The sequence below is a fragment of the Octodon degus genome, unplaced genomic scaffold, assembly GCF_000260255.1.
Source record: "Octodon degus isolate 3935 unplaced genomic scaffold, OctDeg1.0 scaffold00125, whole genome shotgun sequence".
Classification (NCBI taxonomy): domain Eukaryota; kingdom Metazoa; phylum Chordata; class Mammalia; order Rodentia; family Octodontidae; genus Octodon; species Octodon degus.
The window spans coordinates 4995859-5017235 of record NW_004524701.1 but is presented as its reverse complement, the minus strand read 5'-3'; the positions used below and the strand labels follow the sequence as shown (position 1 = coordinate 5017235).

The following is a 21377-nucleotide window of genomic DNA, read 5'->3' as shown; positions in this document are numbered from 1 at the left end:
GAACTCAGGCCCTTGCACTTGCCAGGAAAGCACTTATTCCACTGAGCCATCTCCCCGGCCCCAAAACTTTTTTAAATAAAAGAAGAAAATCAGGCCCACGAAATCCAAAGATCCAATACAAAAGTGAGCAACAGAGATAAATACACACTTCTCAGAAACACAAATGGCCAAATAAATATATGAAAATATATTCAACATCATTGGTCATTTGAGAGATGCAAATTCCATCTCATTCCAGAAAGAGTGGCTATCATCAAGAAATCAGCCAATAACAAATGCCAGTGGGACTATAAGGAAAAATGAATTTTTCTCCATTCTTCATGGTAGTATATACTGTTGCAACCACTGTGGAAATCATTGTGGAGTTTCCTTAAAAAATGACTATTTCGGGTCCCATTTTACCCAGCTATTTGCCTTCTTGGTATTTTTTTCAGAAGAATTAGACAACACACCACAGCATCACACCACATGTTTATAGCAGCACAATGTGTAATAACTAATCTTAGTAGCAACCCAAATACCGATTGACCAAGGAATGAATAAAAGATGTGGTACTACTCAGCCATAAAGATCGATAAACTTGAGAATTTTACAGATAAGTGGATGCAACTTGAGACCATACTCATAAGTGAAATAAAGCAAACCCTCATGTATAAGTATTGTTTTGTCTCACTAGTATGACAAACTGAATGAATAAATAAGATCCAAGTTGTACAATAACTATTGGTAAAAGGAAAAAAAATTGTTCACAAAAATAAAAACACTGATGGGATAAAAGGGAAAATGAAAGGAAACATACATACATGAACATATTTATGACAGATATACACCTAGTTTCTCTTAGTTCATTGAAAAGAAAGTTTCATGGACAATATTTCATGTTTATATCTTGTATTTTGAGGAAATACTACTAAGATAACTACACATAATGTATTATTTGTTGCACCCCTACTAGCCCATTTTGATCTCTTTTATTGATTTTTTTTCTCTTTAAAATAGATAAAAATTACAAACTTTCAAATTCTGAAAGGAGTTGATATTAAAATATAAGAAACTTAATAGGGACCTAAAACTAATATTTATAGTCATCTGATTTTTTTTTATAGAACAGGGAGATGTTGATAGTATTGTAACTATTTTGTAAAGAAAAAATAGGCTCACTATTACATTAACAGGATGGGGATTTTCATTTATTTAGAATGCAATCCATCCAAACTGGTCAAATCATTTGCAGAGAAATATTGGAAAAGACAATGTTGGTGTACCCTTGCTTCTTTTGTCAGTAAAATTAAACCATGTATTCATGCGTGCACATACACACACACACACACACACACACACACACACAAACATACACATACAAAAAACTGTCTTATAGAAATTTTAAGTAAAATTCATAACTACACTGATAAAGGCCACCTGAAGACCCCCATGTAATACACTTTTTGTCTCCTTCATTAGAGATAACCATTTTCACAAACTCACTAACTGGCATCATTTCACACGTTTGTACTACATATGTGTGCATGCTTAAGAGAGAGCATTTTTATCTATTGCTACAGCTCATTAATTTTAACTAGCATAGTACATCGGCTTAATATACCTCACTTTATTCCTTGTTTTATTAATGAATCTATAAAATGTTTCCAAGTATTCCTAATTACAAACAAATCTGTGATCAAGATTTGTATATTTCTCTTCTGGAGAACATGCTTGAATGCTCTCTAGAGTAAACCTAGTGGAGAAATCACTGTGTTGTGTGAAGCATTGCACAGTTTTGTTGATTTAACTATTCATAAGTAATGCTAAGAGTTACCTGATGTCCACTCCTTCACTTAGTATTAGTAGGCTTTTAGCTTTATGATCTGTATGTGATATCTCATTTTTCTTTGCATTTGCCTGATTCAAAGCTACTGAGATAAGATTGATCATATTTTCACCATAATTGAGGCTGTCTTTGGGGGTGCTTACTAACATGAACATCCTCTTTTATATTATGATGCTTTCTTTTCACAACTGTATCTTATTTTACTTCCATATCTGGTCACTTTATATACAGATTATCACATAATGAAGTTTTTTCTTTATGAGCACCATTGTACATTTAAGAAATATTTTCCTATGCTAAATTTATGATATTGTTTTTCTGTATTTTTTAAAAATGCTTTAGTTATATTCACATTTAAATATTTATATGTGTGTGGATAAAAGCCAACGAGCTGTATTTATGATGTGTGCAAGCTTCAGATCTTATTCTAAGTTCTACAAACATGTTAATCTTATTTATTTTTGAACTTTGTGTTTCATGAGGTGATACTTTCAAGTCCCTGCCTGAGGTAGAAATCTGTAATAGAGATGGGCAGCCAATGATATCCAGCCCAAAGCCTCTGTTGCTTTATCCCAAAATGCCATCTGTAATTGTGGTATTAACTTTGGACCCAAATTAATTCTTAAACGCAATTTAAAAATTAAGTTTTGTTAATCAACTTTGTAATTATATAATTAGGAGAAGTAAATCACTTGTTTACACTTGTCCATAGATAAAGTAGTATTACCCATTGCATAAGAGTGTTTTTGTAATACTACAAGGAGACAAATAAATAAATTCATTTTAGAGCATGCCATGATAAAGTAACTAAATTATTTTAAAATTTCCTGAAGATATTCTACAATTGAAGAACTTTTCTTCAGAAAATAAAAAGTGTGAATCAAACATTGATAAATAATACTGCAAAATACTCTCAAAGGGAAAAAAGCTCCTAGATTTCCCTGTGTACTTATCTCTATGATTCTTTCGTTTTGTCATCCAAAGGCATTGATTGCTAAGTTGTTACCTGAGTGTTAGTGGAATCTCTACCTGGAGTTCAGATGAGGTAGATGATTTTATATTTATTTTTCTTTTCTATATTGTCCAAATAGTCTCTTCTATTGTGATGAGCTATCCTACAATTGTACATTAAAATACATCACAAAATACAGCCAACATTTTTGGCTTCTGCACTTGTGGGGCTCTGCTTGCCTCTTTGATACTTGGCCTCCTGTGTTGCTCCACGTGGGTGACAGGCCTACTGTTGTGGCCAATTCCCAAGCTTGCGTCTACTTATCAGTTATATGTCAAATTTTAAAGAGTTAAAAAGTATGGCTTTCTCCACAGGGACAAAATAAAATATGCTTAACAGTAGGTTTCATTTTAATTATCAGATCATCAGTATTGAAGAGACAGCAGGCTGCTTTTATGATTCTAAAGCAAGAGTTGAGCTTTCAGTTAGTTTTATTGAACAACTGCATGATGATTCTACCAGTAAAAGAGGATATAGAATTCAGAGCTGCTATAAAATGTGCTTTAAAAGGACAAGTGGAACAGGAAGAGGGGTGCCTACAATGGCTTTGAATCCTAAGAGGACTGATAGTTAATGTTTTAAGTATTACTATTACCATCACTCTGCAGAAATGGAACATAAATCATCAACATGAGACTCAACATACTTACTGGGAAGTAAAAGTTGCCTATAAGCCATTATTACATATTGCTCCTTACCTTATATGAGTAGAATTTTTTTCCTAGGGTGAAGAAGAACACTTTTTTTAAAGACATAAAGTATTATTTTACATTTAGACAGGAAGTTAAATTGAAAGCCATCACTGAAGTTTCAAAATATAATACTGGCTGTTTCAAACAAAATTTACATGGGAAATGTTATAAAAATTATTGATTAATTCATAAGAACAGAGAGAGAAACAGAGAGAGAGAGAGACAGACAGACAGACAGACAGACAAATAATCAGACAGACACAGACAGAAACAGAGACACAGAGGCAGAAACAGAGACACAGAGACAGAAACAGAGACAGACAGGAGCATGCTCAGCTATATGATTTAGAGAAAGGCCTTTTTAGAGACATCTAGGCAGTGCTTTGGGGACAAGGATGTCTACCCTTCCCTGGAGGCCTAAAGAGTGAGGGTCCAGTGAGTTCTTCTGTAGCATTTCTGATTTACTGCTCAGAGGCAAGGTGGATGCAGTGACACAGATTTGTAGGGAGAAATAAAGAAGAGAGCAACAAGGTCCAAGTGCTTCAAGTACTTGTCAAATGTGCAATGATTTCCCAAGAGCTTGACTTGTGCAGACTGTGAAGAGGAGGAGGAAGGGGGAGAGAGGAGGCAGAGAAGAGGAAGAGAAAGAGAACTGAAGTGGAAAGAGAAGAGTTATCTAAGACATTGTGCCATAAATTTGTCATTTGGTGTTTTTCTTAATCTCTGCAAAGCAAAACTTTTCTAGAATTCTGATGTGTATCTGAGAAAACAGTGAGCTATGTAGTGTTGGCCCCACACTGCACCACCTTGTTAAAGCTTCAGCCAAGCATCGGAGAATTCCTTCTCTTGTATAGTTTCAAGCTAACTTGTCCACAGAAAAAATCTGTGAGACATAAAGAAGTTAGACATAGAGCTTTACTATGAAGCTCTGTAGGTCTGTGAATAGACCAGGTATGCTGCAGTCACAGTTCCTGGTTTACTGGTTCATCTGGCCAGCTTATTGCCATGAACGGACCCATAATTTCACTACATCCCTTCAGATCTTCCATTAATGAAGATTTTTGGCTAAGTATGTGTGAAAATGTATGTCTTATAATTTATATATAAGATGCCCCAAAGCTTTATGCACTCCCATCAGTGTGATAACTGGATTATGGGTGTGCTAAATAGATTATAGGTATGATAGCTGGATTGCTTGAGGCTGAATTAGTTTACTGAAAATGGAAGATGCACCCTGAGTGTGAGCAGCACCATCCAATAGGCTTGAAGCTGGGACTGGATAAAAAGAAAAAAAAAGTTCACTGCTTGCTGCCTTCTGCTTATGCTGCCATGGACTGTTCTACCCTGTAGTGCCACCTTGCCTTGGAACCAGCAAGTTGTGGGTTGAAATTTCTAACAACTCTGAGCTACAATAAACCTTTCCACCTTTACCTTAGGGATACTCACTATTTTGTCTCAGCAACAAGAAAAGTAACTAAGACAGTGTGTGTGTGGCGGGGGATTGTATGTATTTCCCGAGCAGTGTGTCCTTTTTCCCCTGAAAGTATCTAATAACAACAAAGCTACGGATCATAGTATTCTGGAATGGGTTATACCTTGTCCTAAGGGTTTCCGTTCATCTGTGCAAGCTCCCGTTTGTCTTTGTGCTCATGCAGATGTTGGTTTCTTTTCTGGCTGCTAGTGCCACTGACTGAAAGTAGCTATTATCAGATACACAGCAAGCCACTGATTGACCAGCTCCATTAATGAATGGTCCTATGCCTATAACAAATCACTTACTCCCTATCTCTCACAGCAGTTCTTCTTCTCTAATCAAACTAACACACCTGCACACTATAAGAGGAAAAGGGCACCACAATTCAGCTCCTCAGTGATGTGGCAGTGTTAGTAATGAATCACCAAAGAAACCAAAACATGACCTGCCCATAGGAAGGATACACCCAGTATGGGCAGCTTTAATTTCTTTCTTTCTTTTTTCCACACTGGAAATCAAAGTTCTATTCCTATTCCTAATGTTGTAGGGAAAATACAACATTCAGAAGAAAGTTGCAAAGTACAGTACTGATTTAACAGGGAATTGGTTTTATGCATATAATACCAGCACCATTACTTTCTCTGTTATGACAACCCAAAATAACAAATCAAATGCATGGTTATTTATTTTTTGTTGATTTTCATGGGCGATCTCTTGACATTGAATTTGTCCACAAAAACATTTGCTCTTCTTTTTCTTTTGATGGCTGGACTCTGAAGATGTTTCTCGCTTCTTTAAAGTTCTCTGGTTCCCACATTCTCATGACCAACATCTTACATTCTAGTGTTCACTAGATTGTGCCATCATCTCCCTGGGTAATACTTCAGAATCTCATTTTGCATCTCATCAGCAAATGCGTGAGCATCACTTGCGCTCAGATTGACGAACTCCCGACTGACCTCTTCATCTCCAGTCTTGTTACTCTTTGTTTTTTAATAACATGAGCTCAATCATGGATGTGGTGACCAACAGTCGTTGTTTCTAGTCCACTGTCAGAATCTCTCATTGCTCTCTTGGTTTCCTTTATTCCTCCTGGAGCCCTGCAGGTTTGAGTGAAGACCTGGAGAATCTTTGGCAGCTCAGCTATTTCGGAATACCTCATTACTGAGGAAGAACAAAATGAATGTTTATTTGGATCCACGGAAAGGTGATGAAAGTGTCTTCGTAGATCCTGCATACTACAAAGTAATAGTATTTAACATCATTCTGTACATTGCCTGAAAAGGGCTGACATCTATATGAGTTGAGGAATCAGCACTCTCATCACATCTTGTACGATTACGAGCTCTTTGTTGACCATCAGAGGCACTGAGCAAGTCTCTTCCAAAAGGTTCAGAAAAACTTCTCATCATCTGCTGCATACTTTCTTGGCATGCCAGAAAAGAATCAGAGAAGAAAGGATCATCCGCAAAGTTGCTGTTTAGCATTCTCAACGTTTTGGCTCAGGTAGCAGCCAAAGCAGAAAGATTAGAAAATGATGTAATTTGCCGAGGCTACCACGGAGCCTCCCTTCCCACACTTTGACACAGCTTCCCACTCGCTGAGCTGGAAGCTTGATTTTTAAGCTACAGAATAGTAGGTTGCACATTGACTATAGAGACTGCCTGAAAACTGTCATTTTTGGGGAAGTTAGATGTGTTGACTTTTTGCTCTTCAGGACTGCACATCCATGGTACTAAAACAAGGCTGTGACTTATAACTATGATGACAGCAATTTGAATGGACTAAGAGTGAGCAGGTAACAGGAACTGAACTCACAGCCTCACAGTTGCCAGGCAGGCACTGTTCTACTGAGCTGTATCTCCAGGGTTGACTTTCTTCCCATGTATTTATTTATGTTCCTCCTTGGGTGCTCAAATTCCTGCACTTTTTCAGTATGTCTTTTGTTTTTGTTTTTGTTTTTGTTTTTTTTACTTTACTGCTTTCTACTTTACACTGTCATTAACAGCTATTTGAAACTATCTCTAGGATCTGCAGTTTCTAAATTCAGTATCTGTTTCTTTTTCCACCCAGTGACAAAACAGGTGAATTTGACACATCAAAGAAAAATTACAATCTAATGATTTGAAATTCTTTCTCTTAGAATGAAGTGGAAATAACTGTGGTTCTCTTTGGAGAGTGCCAAGGTGGAAAGCTGCTTTGAAAAAGACACCTGTTTGCAATTTAGCTACCACGGGTCCAAAACAATTCACCTATCAAATATTACTGAGAATTTTACAGAATGCAGCCTAATAGTACATAAGGATGCATTTCTAGTATAGTCTAATGCCAAGTGGAAAATAAGCTAGGAACATCATTAACTTTATTCAAAATAAACTTGTTTTATTCAAAGCATCAAAAAGAGTAAAAATAAATATCAATGGCAAATTCCAAACAAAATAAAAACATTAAATACAGGAAACTTAAACCTTATGCTATTTGTTTGCTATATCAATAAACAATAATTTGCATCTTATAAATTAGTCGATACCATTCCTCTCCCTGGTGAGTAGTGCACAGGAGTTAATTTAGTTTTTTTCAATAAAATTATTTTGAAATAAAGTATACTTACAAAAGAAGATACTGAAGGATGCTATGTGAAAATAAAAGCAGATTTTTTTTTTGGTACTGGGAATCAAACTCAGGACCTTGCAATTACCAGGTAGGCACTGCGCCACTGAGCTATATCTCCAACTAGAGAAACAGCTTTAAAGGTGGTTTTGTGCTGGTTTTCTGGTGTATTGTTGTGTTCTCTGGGAAGTCTGACCCATTCTTCAGGGCAGAGAAATAATCTAAGTATGGGCTGCCCCAGGAGCAGTAATGTAAAGGCAACTGGAAGAGCCACGAGGAGAACAGGAGCCTCTAACTTTATAAGCACGCATGTGCTGCCAGTGCTGATACTCAGCAGCACGTTTAACATGTAGTGGTCACAGAGGGGAACTTGCTCATCAAAAAGAAGTGTCCATGACCAATATCAAGTCTGAGAAAAGCAAGATGAAGCGCAAATCATCAGAGCAGAGAAACTTGAGGACCAGGGGTAGAAAGAGAGTGAGTAGGCTTTCTAACAGAGAAGCAGGCAGAAGCCACACATTACTCACCCTGTCATACTCCAGAGTTACACTGAATGCTCACTCAGGAAGTGTACAGTTTCCCAAAAGGTAACAGTGCCATTCTGCAATCTTGTTACCCTGGAAATCTGAGTCCCTCTTTACCATAACATTATTATAACAAGAAAAAGTATTTAAAAATGTGGTAAGGGACGAGAGGGTAGGTCTCTATCTACTTTGGAAAACGTATTGTGGGAGAATTTGAAAGCTGTTTTTTCCACAAAAGAGTGAAACCCAAGGAAGCTCACTGAATTGAGCAAAGCTGGGTACACTGTATTTAGCTCAGAAGTGTCCACTGATTTGTGTGCTGCACACTTTGACCCTCCACTGCTTGGCACATGAAGGAGAGGGAGACCCTTTGGCTCCTTTGGCTGTAGTCCTGCATGTATGGTGAGGCATCCCTAGGCCTGAAGCTAGTTGTATAACCTTCCAGCTGAGGATAACCTATACCCAAAATACCCTCAGTCTGTTTTCAGGGCCTGCATGGGTCTTCCTAGAGTGAGTGGCAGATCTTGTGGTAGATCTTGGTTCCAAGCGTTGCTCCAAGGGATCTTGGTTCCTTCTGTGGAGATCAGGCTGCACACTCAGACTGTGGCGTCGCGCCTAGTACAGGATGGAGCCGGAAGGAAGGAGAGGGAGTACGGCTATATTGGGGCAATAAGCCCTACTCCTGCAGGTAATTTTGTGAGGGTTTTTCTTTTCAGAGTAAGAAATTAAAGCACGAGGAACTATGTATTATTTTTTTCTTTCTTTTCCTGTTTTTGCAGTTCTGGGGTAGAAGCCAGGGCCTTGTGCATAACAGGTAAGTCTTTACAAAGACTATGCCTGAGTCTTGCTGCTTTGAGTGTTTTGTAATATTAAAATATTTAGATTACAGAATCTGGGTCTCTATCTGTGCTCAAGTGCTGCCACTGTGAAAATTAAGTGCAGAACCACCCTGCACATCCTAGTGACACCTCAGTTAGTATTGACTCCTATTTTTTTTAGTAAACATTGTAGAGACAAGGATAAACAGTAGCCTATATACATTTTGAGTAGCACTGTAGGCTGAGTGGGAAAATCTATAAGTATATAATTAGGATGAACCATTTTCTGTTTATGCATATGTAAAATTGCCTAGCTTTCTATGCATAATCTCATCAAAAACCTTAAAGAATTAGCAAACCAGGAGCCAAGTGAGACAGTATTTGCAAAATTAGCCACACAGATTTTAAAATTATATTCAAACTTAAGCATATTAGTATTACAGATATAACTCAGTTGCAGTCTTTAAAAATCAGTTATTTTTAAACAATCAACTTGTGTTGGTTACATCTCCCCCCCAGTACTCATATTTTAAAAACTGTGTTCCTGCCATTTGAACAAAAGAAACAATCCATATAAAAGCACTTCAGAATACTCACATACATATTGCATGAATGTTTACTATATCTTACACTATAAATAAAAACACATAGAGTGAACCTGAACTACATAATCTGTAGTCTAATGATGATAAGAGCATTTACAAATATTCCTCCAGGATAAATATTGGATCATTAACATAGCTTTTTTGTTGTTGCATTTTAGGGAAGGGTCTGCAGAGTGTTCAGGGTCTCACTACTAGATCAGACTCATAGTGATCCGCCTGTTTACAGCCTCCCAAGTGTGGGATTAAGGCGAGCGCGACCACGCCCAGGCTCAATTGCAGTCTCTCTGTGCTCCCAGTGGGCGGGGCCGGCACGGCAGGCCTGGGGAATCAAATCCTCAGGCCCTGCACCTGCTTGCAGGCACTTTAATCTGCTGAGCTATTTGGCCAGCCCTTAGCATAGCTTTTTTTTTTTTTCCCTTTTCATATTTTTATTTTTATACATTTTTTGTATTAAAAAGAAGAGCATAAATACCACAAATTACAAAGAGCTAAAGCAGGACTAGAATAATGAATGAATCTCTTCAGCCTGGGAAGCAGATACTCTCAATAATATTAATGTTATAATATAATCTCATGCAAGTATTTTACATTTTTTTTGTCCTTTTAAGTGTGCTATCCCTGCACATGATAAAGACAATGTACTATGAGCAGAATGTGGAGCCTTCTCCGCCAAGCCAGATGACAAGATTTCCTCTCCAGTGAGAAATGGGCTGCAAGCTGTCTTCTCTGCCATCAACAGAGCTGAAGGAGGAAGAAGGTGGAGGTGGGGAGCGTCTAGGGCCCCTTTTGTGCAAGAGATACTCTGGGGTTCCCACTCAGGAAGGCGCTGGAGAGTTCACATCACTCTACTCAAGCTTTTGGCAAGAAACTCACCCATCCTAACTACTCTTTCTCTTGCCCCTCCTCCCCACTGTTAGGCCTTCTGAGCAGCTTTCTTTGTAACCAGTCATCAGGAAAGGGGGCAAAAGCTACAGTGAAACAAAACAGAAGCACTGAATGATTATGAGGGGGCTCAGCACCTCTGTCTGAGCCCCAGGGGTCTAGGCCGGGCAGGTTTGGGAGGCTTTCTCTAGTGGTAGTGCATTTCTCCTGGGCTATCCCTCCCTGATACCCTTCATCCCACTCTTGCAACCCCATGGCCAAGCTGGCTTTGAACTGTTGGAAAGAAGAACTGGCCTGGATCTGGAAAACACTTGCCTGCCTCCTGAATGCCTGCCACTGTGCCAGAGGTTTCCCCTGGCAGCTAAGGCCTGACTGCATTTCTCTGAAAAGATTAAGACCTTGACAAGGCTTTGTCTCAAAGAGGTGTCAGAAAGTGTCATTGTTCTCCGAGGGTCTGGTGGGGTCTCCTCATCTTGCATCCCCGCTCTGCAAACCATCTCTACCTGCCGTCTCACTGACTCTGCCTGGGAATGAGAGATGAGGAACGAGGGCTGGGTGGGATAGTGCCAACCGGTGAAGCCTTGTGACAGGAAGGTATATGTGGACATAGAATATACTTGACTTCTCTTCTCTAGCACCAACTGCCTTCTCTGGGCTGGGACTGACAAGGGAATGGCTGGAGTCCCCTGTCAGAAGACAGGGAGGGTGATGGAGGACTGACCCATACAGATGGGTATGTGTTCAGTGTGGGTGTGACTGTTTGTTCACCTCCAGTGGGAGAAATTTGTGGTCTTGTTGCTCAGTTTCCTCCGTGTCTTTGACTGTCCTGTTCAGCGGCTTCCTCTCTGGGCCAAGAAGTGGGAAGTAGGAGACTGTACCCAGGATGTCACAGCTCACCCTCTGTCTTGGGTGCCTCATTGTTTTTAGCCCACTGCCCCCATGTGTGGGAAGCATGTCTGAGTTCCTGTGACCCATCCTCTCTAACAGAGGAGTATCTGGTTTCCGTTGGGAAGGTGGCCCTTGATGCCTTGCCTTGACAGCTCAGGTTGGTGCCTGTCCCACATAGCTCCCTACACTGGACTCCTGGACTCCTTCCCTGCTCTGCGTTTCTTCTTGCTTTGTTTCAAGTAACTCGGTGCCATAGTGTATCTAGCACCACAGAAACCTCAGTGCTTGGCCTCTGCTGGGCTAGGGGGCACACAGGAGCCTTAGAGGTGGGGTGAAGGCTGTTCTCATTCAGAATTTACTCCTAGGCCAGGGCTGCTGTCCTTTCCTGCTCTTCCCAGACAAGCCTGAAGGAGGAAGCCTTCTGAGGTGATTTTTTTTTTTTTTTTGTAACATGTTAGGAGTTAATGTTTTAAACAGTAGTTTACATCTTCATTCCCTGAAGACACTTGAACTTAGGACTGACGTATGTGTGGCAAGCATGCCAAGGGTGGCAGGGCTACCTTCCCAGCCACTTCACACCTGCCACCTTCCCAGTCACTTCACACCTGCCACCTTCCTGCAGGCAGTCTAAGATGGGAGACAGGCAGCAGCCCACCAAACCCTGTGTGCCTGCTACCCTTCCAAGGCAGTGTGTGACCGCATACCCCTTGGGCGTCCCACAGGAGGGCCGGGCTAGCATAGAATTTTTAATAGGCTGTAATGACTATTAAGCATTTCTTAGAAGTAAGAAACTTCTAAGGTACAAAATCAAGAAGAACAAATCTACTTTTACCCACATTTTAGTTTAGCACTCATATAGTCCCTGCACACATTATTTACATTATTTGAATTATCTCTGATGGCCCCCGGGGGAGATGAAGGTGGGTAGGGAAGCCTTGCAACCTAGTGGGCAGAAAGTGACAAAGGAGCCCGGGTAGTTTCACTCACTTAGATAATTACTTTATGTGATAATACACCATCAAAGAGTGCTGTTCTATAGTTTTGGTGTACATTCTAATCATCTGGATGGATGTTTAATGCACAGATGTGTCGCTCCTAGTTCTATGGATGTCTCTATTGAACTACACTCCAAATGAAGAGGATTTGAGAAGTCCTAGGACTAAGTCTTGAGAAACCCTCCTATTTAAAAACAATGCATGCAAACTTGGAGATAATGACTTAGTATTTATATCCAGCATGCAGAACAACTGGGCCCTGAATAAACGTTTTCTGGTCTATAGCATAGTCTTCCTGTAACACTCACCACGTATCACTGTAGGTGCCATACTTTCAGGTGTGGTACTGAATTTATTATGTGGAACACAAGCAATTTAGCAGAAAGGTAAGCTATATTTTTATGCCAGAACTAAAAGCTGTGTACTTTCTCCTTTCCCCTTGGATTTTTATTGCTTATAAAATTGTATTTTAAGTAATAGGAAGCTTAGTTTCTTGGAGAGACTGATAAATGGTAATTGCTGTTAATGGAAACAGTAAGAAACCATAATAAAACAAAAGGTTTATATTCCGCCAACAAAAAAAATTTGATGTTCAACCTATAGTCTCAGTTGAGGAGTCTGCACAAATGAAATCACTAAAAGATACACACATTTGAATTTAATATGGTATGTTGAGACCAAAGTAATTAATTATTTATTAATTAATTAGATACATTCATATAGTTACTATTTTCTTGAAAGCTACCCTATTGTGTTATATTAAAAATAGAACATATACTAAAATGAACTAAAAATTGAATATTACACAAATATATTGTTTCCAAGTCTTATTGCTGCTCTTATATAAATGGAAATAGAAAAACTTAAATTCAATATAATAAAGAAACTTGAGAAATAAAGTTGTACATGTGTCAATAAAATATTCATTATTTTCCCTCTAAGCTACTATATACAATAGAGAAACATAATACATTTAAGTAATGTAAAAAATGAACACTGTATGCTTATAAAAGAAGTTATTTCTAAATTTTTCCTTCTGGCTGTTAAGTCCAATCAACATTCTTCAACCTGACGTTTTTGAGGTTTCTACCAGTATCCACAAATATTAAACTTGTTTGTTTGATTTTTAAGCCTAAAAAATGATTTCAAAAACATATAAGCTAATGCTTCTCAAGCACAGTTTAGCTCCGAAGGTGGTGACTCTAAGAATAAAGTGAAATGTTGTGTTTATTAATTGGCAACTAATAATAGATTATTTATAAAGACCATAATAGTCTCACCAAAAATAATATACCAAAGTAGAAACATCAATATAGAATGTGTCATGTTATCCACATCTATACTGAATAATAAAGAAAAAAACTACTACTACTATAAATATATCACAGGAATTAAAAATGGCTGAACTAATAAATGCAGGCCTTCAGATTTTGGTTTAATTAATTTGACTTTTCTATACCCCACTATAACTGCTATGGTGTACAATAGGAGTCAGAAAATTAAGTTATGGTTGTTCTTACTGTAAGCATTTGGAAGTCAGAGCAAAACCCTTTTAAGCTGCAGAAAGGCTGGTCACAAGACTTGGCTGTACCACCACATCCAGGAAGTTCTGTCCTGAGCCATCTGCGAGGGCCAGTGTGCAGGCCGCGTCCACCCTGCCTGGGGCTCCTGCTGGTGACCCAGGAGATCCAGGAGGCCATGTCCATCGTCCTGCTGCTCCTCTGGCCTTTCCTTTCCTCTGTACTCTGAGCTCCCCAAAGACACCGGCAGGACCTTTGTCCTTTCCACAGCACGGCATAGGACAGCACACAGCGCAGCAACTGGCATAGTATTTCTCATATTTTTGCTCAGTGATTAAATTAAAAATCTTGGGTATGATATTTTATACATTTGCTTTTTAATCTTTGAAAGGTAGTTGAGAAAGATCCACAGTGAGATAAAAATTAAAGCGATTATTTTGAAGCTTAAATTATTAGAATAATGTTATCGAACAAACAAAATAATAGAAAGTTGTAGAAATTCCTAATTCTAGGTTAATATTTATTTTTAGAATAAATATTTTAAAAGAAGGTTGTTGAAAAGATAAAACCCTAATGAGAAGGAAACAAAAAGTACTAGCTTGAAGAGAGACACAATTTAAGTAATTGCCTGTATGAAAAAAAAAAGAAAGCAGAAAATCTTTACAATATTATTGGTCACAAGTAGAAATTTAGGTCTAAGATTCCTACTAACTACAGAGAGAAATATAGCTAATCTGAGAACTCAAAATGGATATACATTCTGATTTTTAATATGAAGGTTCTATACAATATTACCCAATACTTTTCAAAAGCTGCACTGTGTAATATAGTATACAAGTTTTTTAATCCATCAAATGATAATAAAGTTAAATTTCTGCAGTGGTTCCTATAGCTGTCCTCAATTCCAGCTGAGTACACAATGAAACAAAGACATCAAAGTCAAGGAGGTCCAAGGCGGCCTCAAGGACCCAGCTTACTCTTATTGTATCCCTCTCAACAGCAAGAATGACCTGCAATTAGCACAGCCAGTAAAAAGTTCACAGTCAACAAAAAACACAGTTTTTGTACATTCTTTTCTTTATATCAAATTATAAAGATTGTGAATTTGTAATCTGTGGTACTCTGCAGACTGAGTGATTTTGTGGATTACAAAAGGCTACATGGTTGAAGAATCAGAGAAGGACTTTTGAACTTACATAAAAAAATTTGATTTGGAAATGAAGAACTTTATGTGAATAAGAGGCCATCCAATCTTTGTATGAGGATAAAACTTTGGTATTTTCTTGCAAAACATTTTACATCTGCGTCAACAAAAATAATTTTAAAAACATGACTAAGGCCTTAACCTTTTATACCACACAGAATGACCTCAATAATTTTAGTCTGAACCATTTTCATAGGAAATATTATCAGTGCCTCGCCAGGACCTATAAAGATTTACATTTTAAGTAATTTGACTTTGCAGTGAACCATAAAAAGCCAAATTAGTTGTAAAATATACCCTGAGGTAACTAAATATGTTAGTCTTCTGGATACAGTAGTAGGATACACACCAATTAGATATCATAGAAAATATGCTGAAAACTGATTTGAGTTTTAACATAGAAAGTCCTGTATCATTCCATTGGCAGCAACTGTGAACAATTGCACAATAGTGAAGGCATATAATCTGCATATTGCTAAATATGTGCTTTCCTTTCTATACTAGTGGCAACTATTCAGTTCATCTAACAGCTAAGTTATGTTATTATTCTGAAGTTAAAAAGAAAGAACATCAAGCATGCCAAATAGCTCAGAGGATTAAAGTGCCTGCTTAGGCCAGAGGCAAGGGCCAGGAGTTCAATCCCTGGTCCTGCCATGCTGGCCCTATCCCCAGGGTGCGGGGAGAAGACTGAAACTGGATGTGGTGGCACACACATGTAATCCCAGCACTTGGGAGGCTGTAAGTAGGAGAATCACTACGAGTCTGACCTACACTTTGAGACCCTGTAGACCTTGTATACCCTGTCCTTAATACAAAACAAAAAAGAAAGAATATCATATTTTGAGAAATTGAGATTTGATGCATTTTTCAGACCCTACCACTAGCAATTTCATAGGTAATAAATTATGTTTCCAGTGTAGTATACACCCCTAAATTATGTACTATATATTTGCATAGTACTGAATGTATTCCTTGAAAATAAAAATCATTTTTGCAAAGTTGTGATAACAGTCTCTTTGACTCTATAATTTCATAGACATCAGCATAATCTATTTAATTTTGGGGGTACTTGGAATTGAAGTCAGGACCTGGTGCTTACCAAGCAGGCTTTCTGCCTCTGGGCTATAACCCCAGCCCAGCATAATCTATTTTTGCTATTTTTCAGCCACCTCTATACTTAGTGGATATTTATATTTTTCAATTACTAAGAAATAAAGATAAATATTTCCACTATAGTTCCAAATGACAATAAAACAAAGGTTTAATTTCTGCACTATATTATTATCATTGTGAAAGATAAAATATTCTTTCAATTTTTTTAGTAGAGAAAAACATCATTTTCCTAATTAGCACTATGTATTAACCTGTTTTGTGTTACCATACTGTAATACTTGAGGAAGGGTGGCTTTAGAGAAAAAAGGGGTTTATGTAGCTCAGTTTGAAGGCCCACCCTGGATGATGTTCTTCTGGTTTTTGAGTGGTGTGTGTGCGTGGGGACAGCAGCTGCGGTTGTGTGTTACTGAAGACTGATACTGCGCTAGGGCTTTTCACCCTTATCTACATCCTGAATTCTTCTGCTCTTCTGTTTTCTGAGACAGGGTCTCTCTAAGTTGCTAAATTGCCAAGACGAGGCCTGAGCTTGCGGCCCTCCTGTCTCATCCCCCCAGAGGGCTGGGACTGCAAGCCTGCACCATCACTCCTGACTAAGGGAGAACTCTCATCAGCAGAGGCATTGGCAGCCCAGGGTGGCACACAGCAGAAGACAGGGAGTGAGTGCCCTTGTGTGTGCATGCATTCTGACCTCTCCCTTCTCTTGAGGCCATTAGTATGGAACCACCTAGGCTCTGGCCCTGGGCTTCTCTAGTCCTAATCATTTTCCCAAAGTTCCTCTTCCAATCCTACAGCTGGACTGCATCTCACTGTCATTACTATCTTATAGTGGGAATTAAAGTGTAACACATGGACTGGACAACAGCACACAAATCCCAGCAGTGTTTCCTTTCCTATGACTACTTTTGATAATTTGAGACACCAGTCACTGAAGGAAGAGAGAAACAAAGGAATGCAGGGTGATTATTTTCTGCAATAAACTTAAATTAAAACCACTTGCTAAATATTATCCTTCCTGAAACAGTACTCAGAAAATTGAACTGTATAAAACTGGCATAGGTTTCTCATTTTGTGTATGACTTAAAAAACTCTTGAAATAACTCATCATTTTCCAGAATCATGTACATTAATCCTGGATAGCTATACAACTAAAGAGGTCTGTGCAAGTAGCTCAGTGGTCTAAGCACCAGCCCGGCGAGCCCAACGACTGGGTGCCTTCAATCCCCAGTACTGTCTGCTGTGCTGGCTGTGCCTCTGAGCTGCAGAGTAAGACCGTATACCAAATACATTAATTAAAAAAAAACTAAAATTCATTGAATGTTAAACATTCTAAGACCAATGATATAGCTCAGCAGCATAAGCGCCTGCCTGAGAAGCGCAAGCTTCCGAGTTTGATTCCCAGTACACAGAAAAAAAAAAAAGATTTTAGACAACTAATGAATTTAGCTTAGAGATATCAGCGGCTAGCCCATTTCTGCTGACCTGTGTCCTGGCTGGACCACATTCTAGGCTCCTGGGCTGAGAGGAAGGAAGCAGCATCCGCTCTGTCTCCTCATGGCGAGTGGAGGCTTCCATAAAGAATAATAACGTCACGGAAGCAGTTAAACATAATTGGATTGCTCTCCGTACAGTGGCTCCTACAAATGCACTGTGAGTCTTCCTGTGACCTTCTCCATCAAATTGGCAAAATTTAGTAGGAGGATAGAGAAGCAATAAATACAGGATGTTCATTTCACTAGCATAATGGATACTTATTAATAAAAAGTTTTTCTTTATATCTTGGACCTCATTTTTGAGTTTTATCAATTGTCTTATAATATTTGTAAACTTCATCCATACACAAGCAAGGACATGATATATCATTGAATAACAAATTTAAGTAATATAAGAATTAAGGATCATTTCTGTATCATGTCTTGGAAAATTTTATTACTTTCCATGGAATTGATAGAGATATGTAAAAATGCTTTTAAGCTAGTTAAGTTGCCAAGTCTCATAGCGCGGCAAAAACAAATCCATGAATAAAGACTTGTAATTTACTTAAATTCTATCTTTTATTGCAGTGGTAACTTTTGCATGAAAATTCAGATTAGAAAAAACTGGTTGAACTACAATGTGAAATATTAGAAATTTGTGTTCATGAACAAATTCACTGAAGGAAAATACAAATTATAATTCCTGAAATATTAAATAAAGTGGTGACTATAACAGCGTTAACAGATTTTTCACCAACCTTTTTCATTTTTCTCTCTGACAAATTGTTTTATTTTATTTTCATCTTTCGTTTATCTGGTAAAGGGTCTCACCACACAGCTCAGGCTCATAGCGATCCTCCTGTCTCAGTGTCCCCTGGGATAGGATTACAGATATGTGCCACCATGCCCAGGTTCAGCGGTCGGCACAGGATCCAACCTGGGTCGTTGTGCTTACCAGGCAAAGCTTAGACCACTGAGCAGTCTCTCCCTGGCCATCTCTCTGATAAATTCTGTAACTAATGTATTTAGTTGAAGTTACTAGAGAAATCAAATGGAAACTATACATTCATGTATACCTGGTAAATACAGTTTTAATATTTGATATTTTTCCCTGTTCTAAAAAATTATTTCAGGGGCCAGCCTGATAGCTCAGTGGTCTAAAGCCCCTGCTTAAGCAGAGCTTAGTGGCCAGGGTTTGATCCCTGGCTGCTGTGCCGGCGCGCCCCAGGGGCACACTGAGATGGCCATTGAGACTGAATGTGGTGGCGCATGCCTGTAATCCCAGCACTTGGGAGGCTGAAAACAGGGGAATCACTACGCGTGTGATCTACATAGTAAGACTTTGTAGACCCTTAGACCCTGTGCTAAATATGGAAAAAAAAAAAACCTTCAAGTTCCTATCCATTCAGAACTAGAATAACTCTCACATCCACACTGTAGCGCAGTTATCTTCCTCTGATGTGCTGTTTCTAGGAACTCTTCCCTCTAAAGTGGTCTGAAGCTCGGTAGTTCTTTTCCTGGATGTTGCAGACCTGCGTTTCAACCCCACTCACAGGGAGCTTTCCGCACTCGCGCAGCGCTGAGTCTTCTTCAAGAGTGGACGGGTGCCCCGACCGACTCAGAGCTTTGAGCTCAGCACAGCCACTGCGACAGTGAAAAGCGTGGTTACAAATAGAATACCGACAGAAAACAGGGGCGCACGCAAAAAAAGCTGCTGTCCACTCTTTGTACAATAGCCCACACATCCACCCTAAGAGCTGCTAGGTGAAAGCTGTCATGCCAAACTGTAGCTCCAGTTCTCTTTTACTTTTTGGTCAAAGCATTGACATGGCTTTCCATTACAGGCGTGAAAATAGTGACTACTGTCAAAGGTAATAATGTCTTAGCTGACAAATGATTAGCACTGAGGATCTTATCACATTGTTGGAAATGGAGCAATATTGGATACTGTGTTCCTTTATGGCATTAACCTTATGCATATGTCATAGAACCACTCCTCGAAAATAGAGATGAAACAATTTTTGGTTTTAGTGACTCCAAAATTTCTTCAATACTTTAGAATAGGCATATTTGAATTCCACTTGAATAAGCTTCTACTTATAGTCAAGTTCTTAGCCAAGAACTAAAAACCACATATAATGCAATGGTTACCTTGTGTCTTATAAATGATCTGATTTCTTTTTTTCTTTTTTACAAAATTAAAGTTCAGTTTTTGTATTCGTTCAGGCGTGCACAAGTTGAACTATTTTGAAGACTGTCATTGATAGACCATTTTAGGCTGAGTTAATCATGTGTCTGAGCTTCTTCTCCAAATGGCAGCAAAGACAGTAATAAAGTGCTGATATTATTAACATTAAAGTAGACTTTCAGCTTTGAAAATGTTCTTTATTTTTTTAACTGCTAATTGTGTGTGTGTGTGTGCACGTGTATGCTATAATGCCACGGGATCTAGCCCTGGAAGGCTTTGCCACAGATCTGCATTCCCAGAACTTTAAAAAAGCTTTATTTTGAAATAGCATCTTGCTAAGTTTTCCAGTGAGAATTGAACTTGCGATTCTCCTGCCTCAGCCTCACTAAGTGCCAAGGCTATAGGAAAGAGCCACAACAGCTGCTCTGAAATTATTCTTTAAATATCAATTTTGTTTTCAGTCTCTAAAGTGAGACAGACAATGCCACAACTGATTTCAGAAAAAAACTATAATGAATGTTAAAAGGAGCGGGGGAGCAAAAGAGGAAGGGAGCAAGGAAGAGGGCGTGAGGGGGGAAGGGAAGGAAGGAATAAGAAAAGGAAAAAAATGGAGAAGAAAAAATAAGGGGAGGCCCCAACGTCTATCTTTCCATAAAAGAAATCAATAGAACATGATTATTGTATTATAATATAAAATTATAGAAATAAATATTAAAGTATAAAGTTTCCACATTATGAAATAATTTCTAACAATTTATGCTATTTGTTCCATGTTCATAAGCAAATACTAATTTTATATGTGTGATTTATAACATAAACCATATTCCATAAATTTAAAAATAATTATTTTTTATACTAGAAGTCATTAAAACAACATAATGCATTCATAAGCAGCATGTTGCTAAAAATATTATTGGAAAAGTAATTTCTTCTGAAAATCATACATGCCTCCTATTTTTAGCAGTAGAGTTTCTATCTATTAAAACATCTAGATTAAGCCATGACAGCAATTAAACAACCCAACAAAAGTTTACTGTTTGAGTTGTCTTGCTTCTTGACTACTGTCCTGTCTTGGATCCTAAATGACAGAACTATTACCAATCAAAATTATTCTTAAGGTGCAGAGAAATGGAAGGGAAAATGGTGAGACCTGACTTGTGGTACTGTGCCAGAAGAGAAAAACGCTGGCGCAGATGCCAGATGGCCTCCCTCACTGCCATGCCACCAAGGAGGGAACCACAAGGGCCTTGGAAGAGCCACCAACCCTCCCAGTCCTGAGAAAACAGTGTTAGTGATTAACATGGGAGCAGTACACAAGTACACCTTACCAGCAGACTCTGCAGGTCAGGTTAGTAGCCAACAAGCCTCTTGTCTGTCTCTGTCTCTGTCTCTCTGTCTCTGTCTCTGTCTCTCTGTGTCTGTCTCTCTCTGTCTCTGTGTCTGTCTCTGTCTCTCTGTCTCCATCTCTTGCTCTCTCTCTCTCTCTGTCTGTCTCTGTCTCTGTCTCTGTCTCTCTCTCTCTCTCTCTCTCTCTCTCTCTCTCTCTCTCTCT

At 38.7% G+C, this 21377-nt stretch overlaps 1 pseudogene; it reads right to left on the bottom strand.

Annotated features, from left to right (window-relative positions):
- Nucleotides 1-5689: 5689 nt before the first annotated feature.
- Nucleotides 5690-6490, bottom strand: LOC101566881 (annotated as a pseudogene).
- Between the last annotated feature and the right edge of the window lie 14887 nt (nucleotides 6491-21377).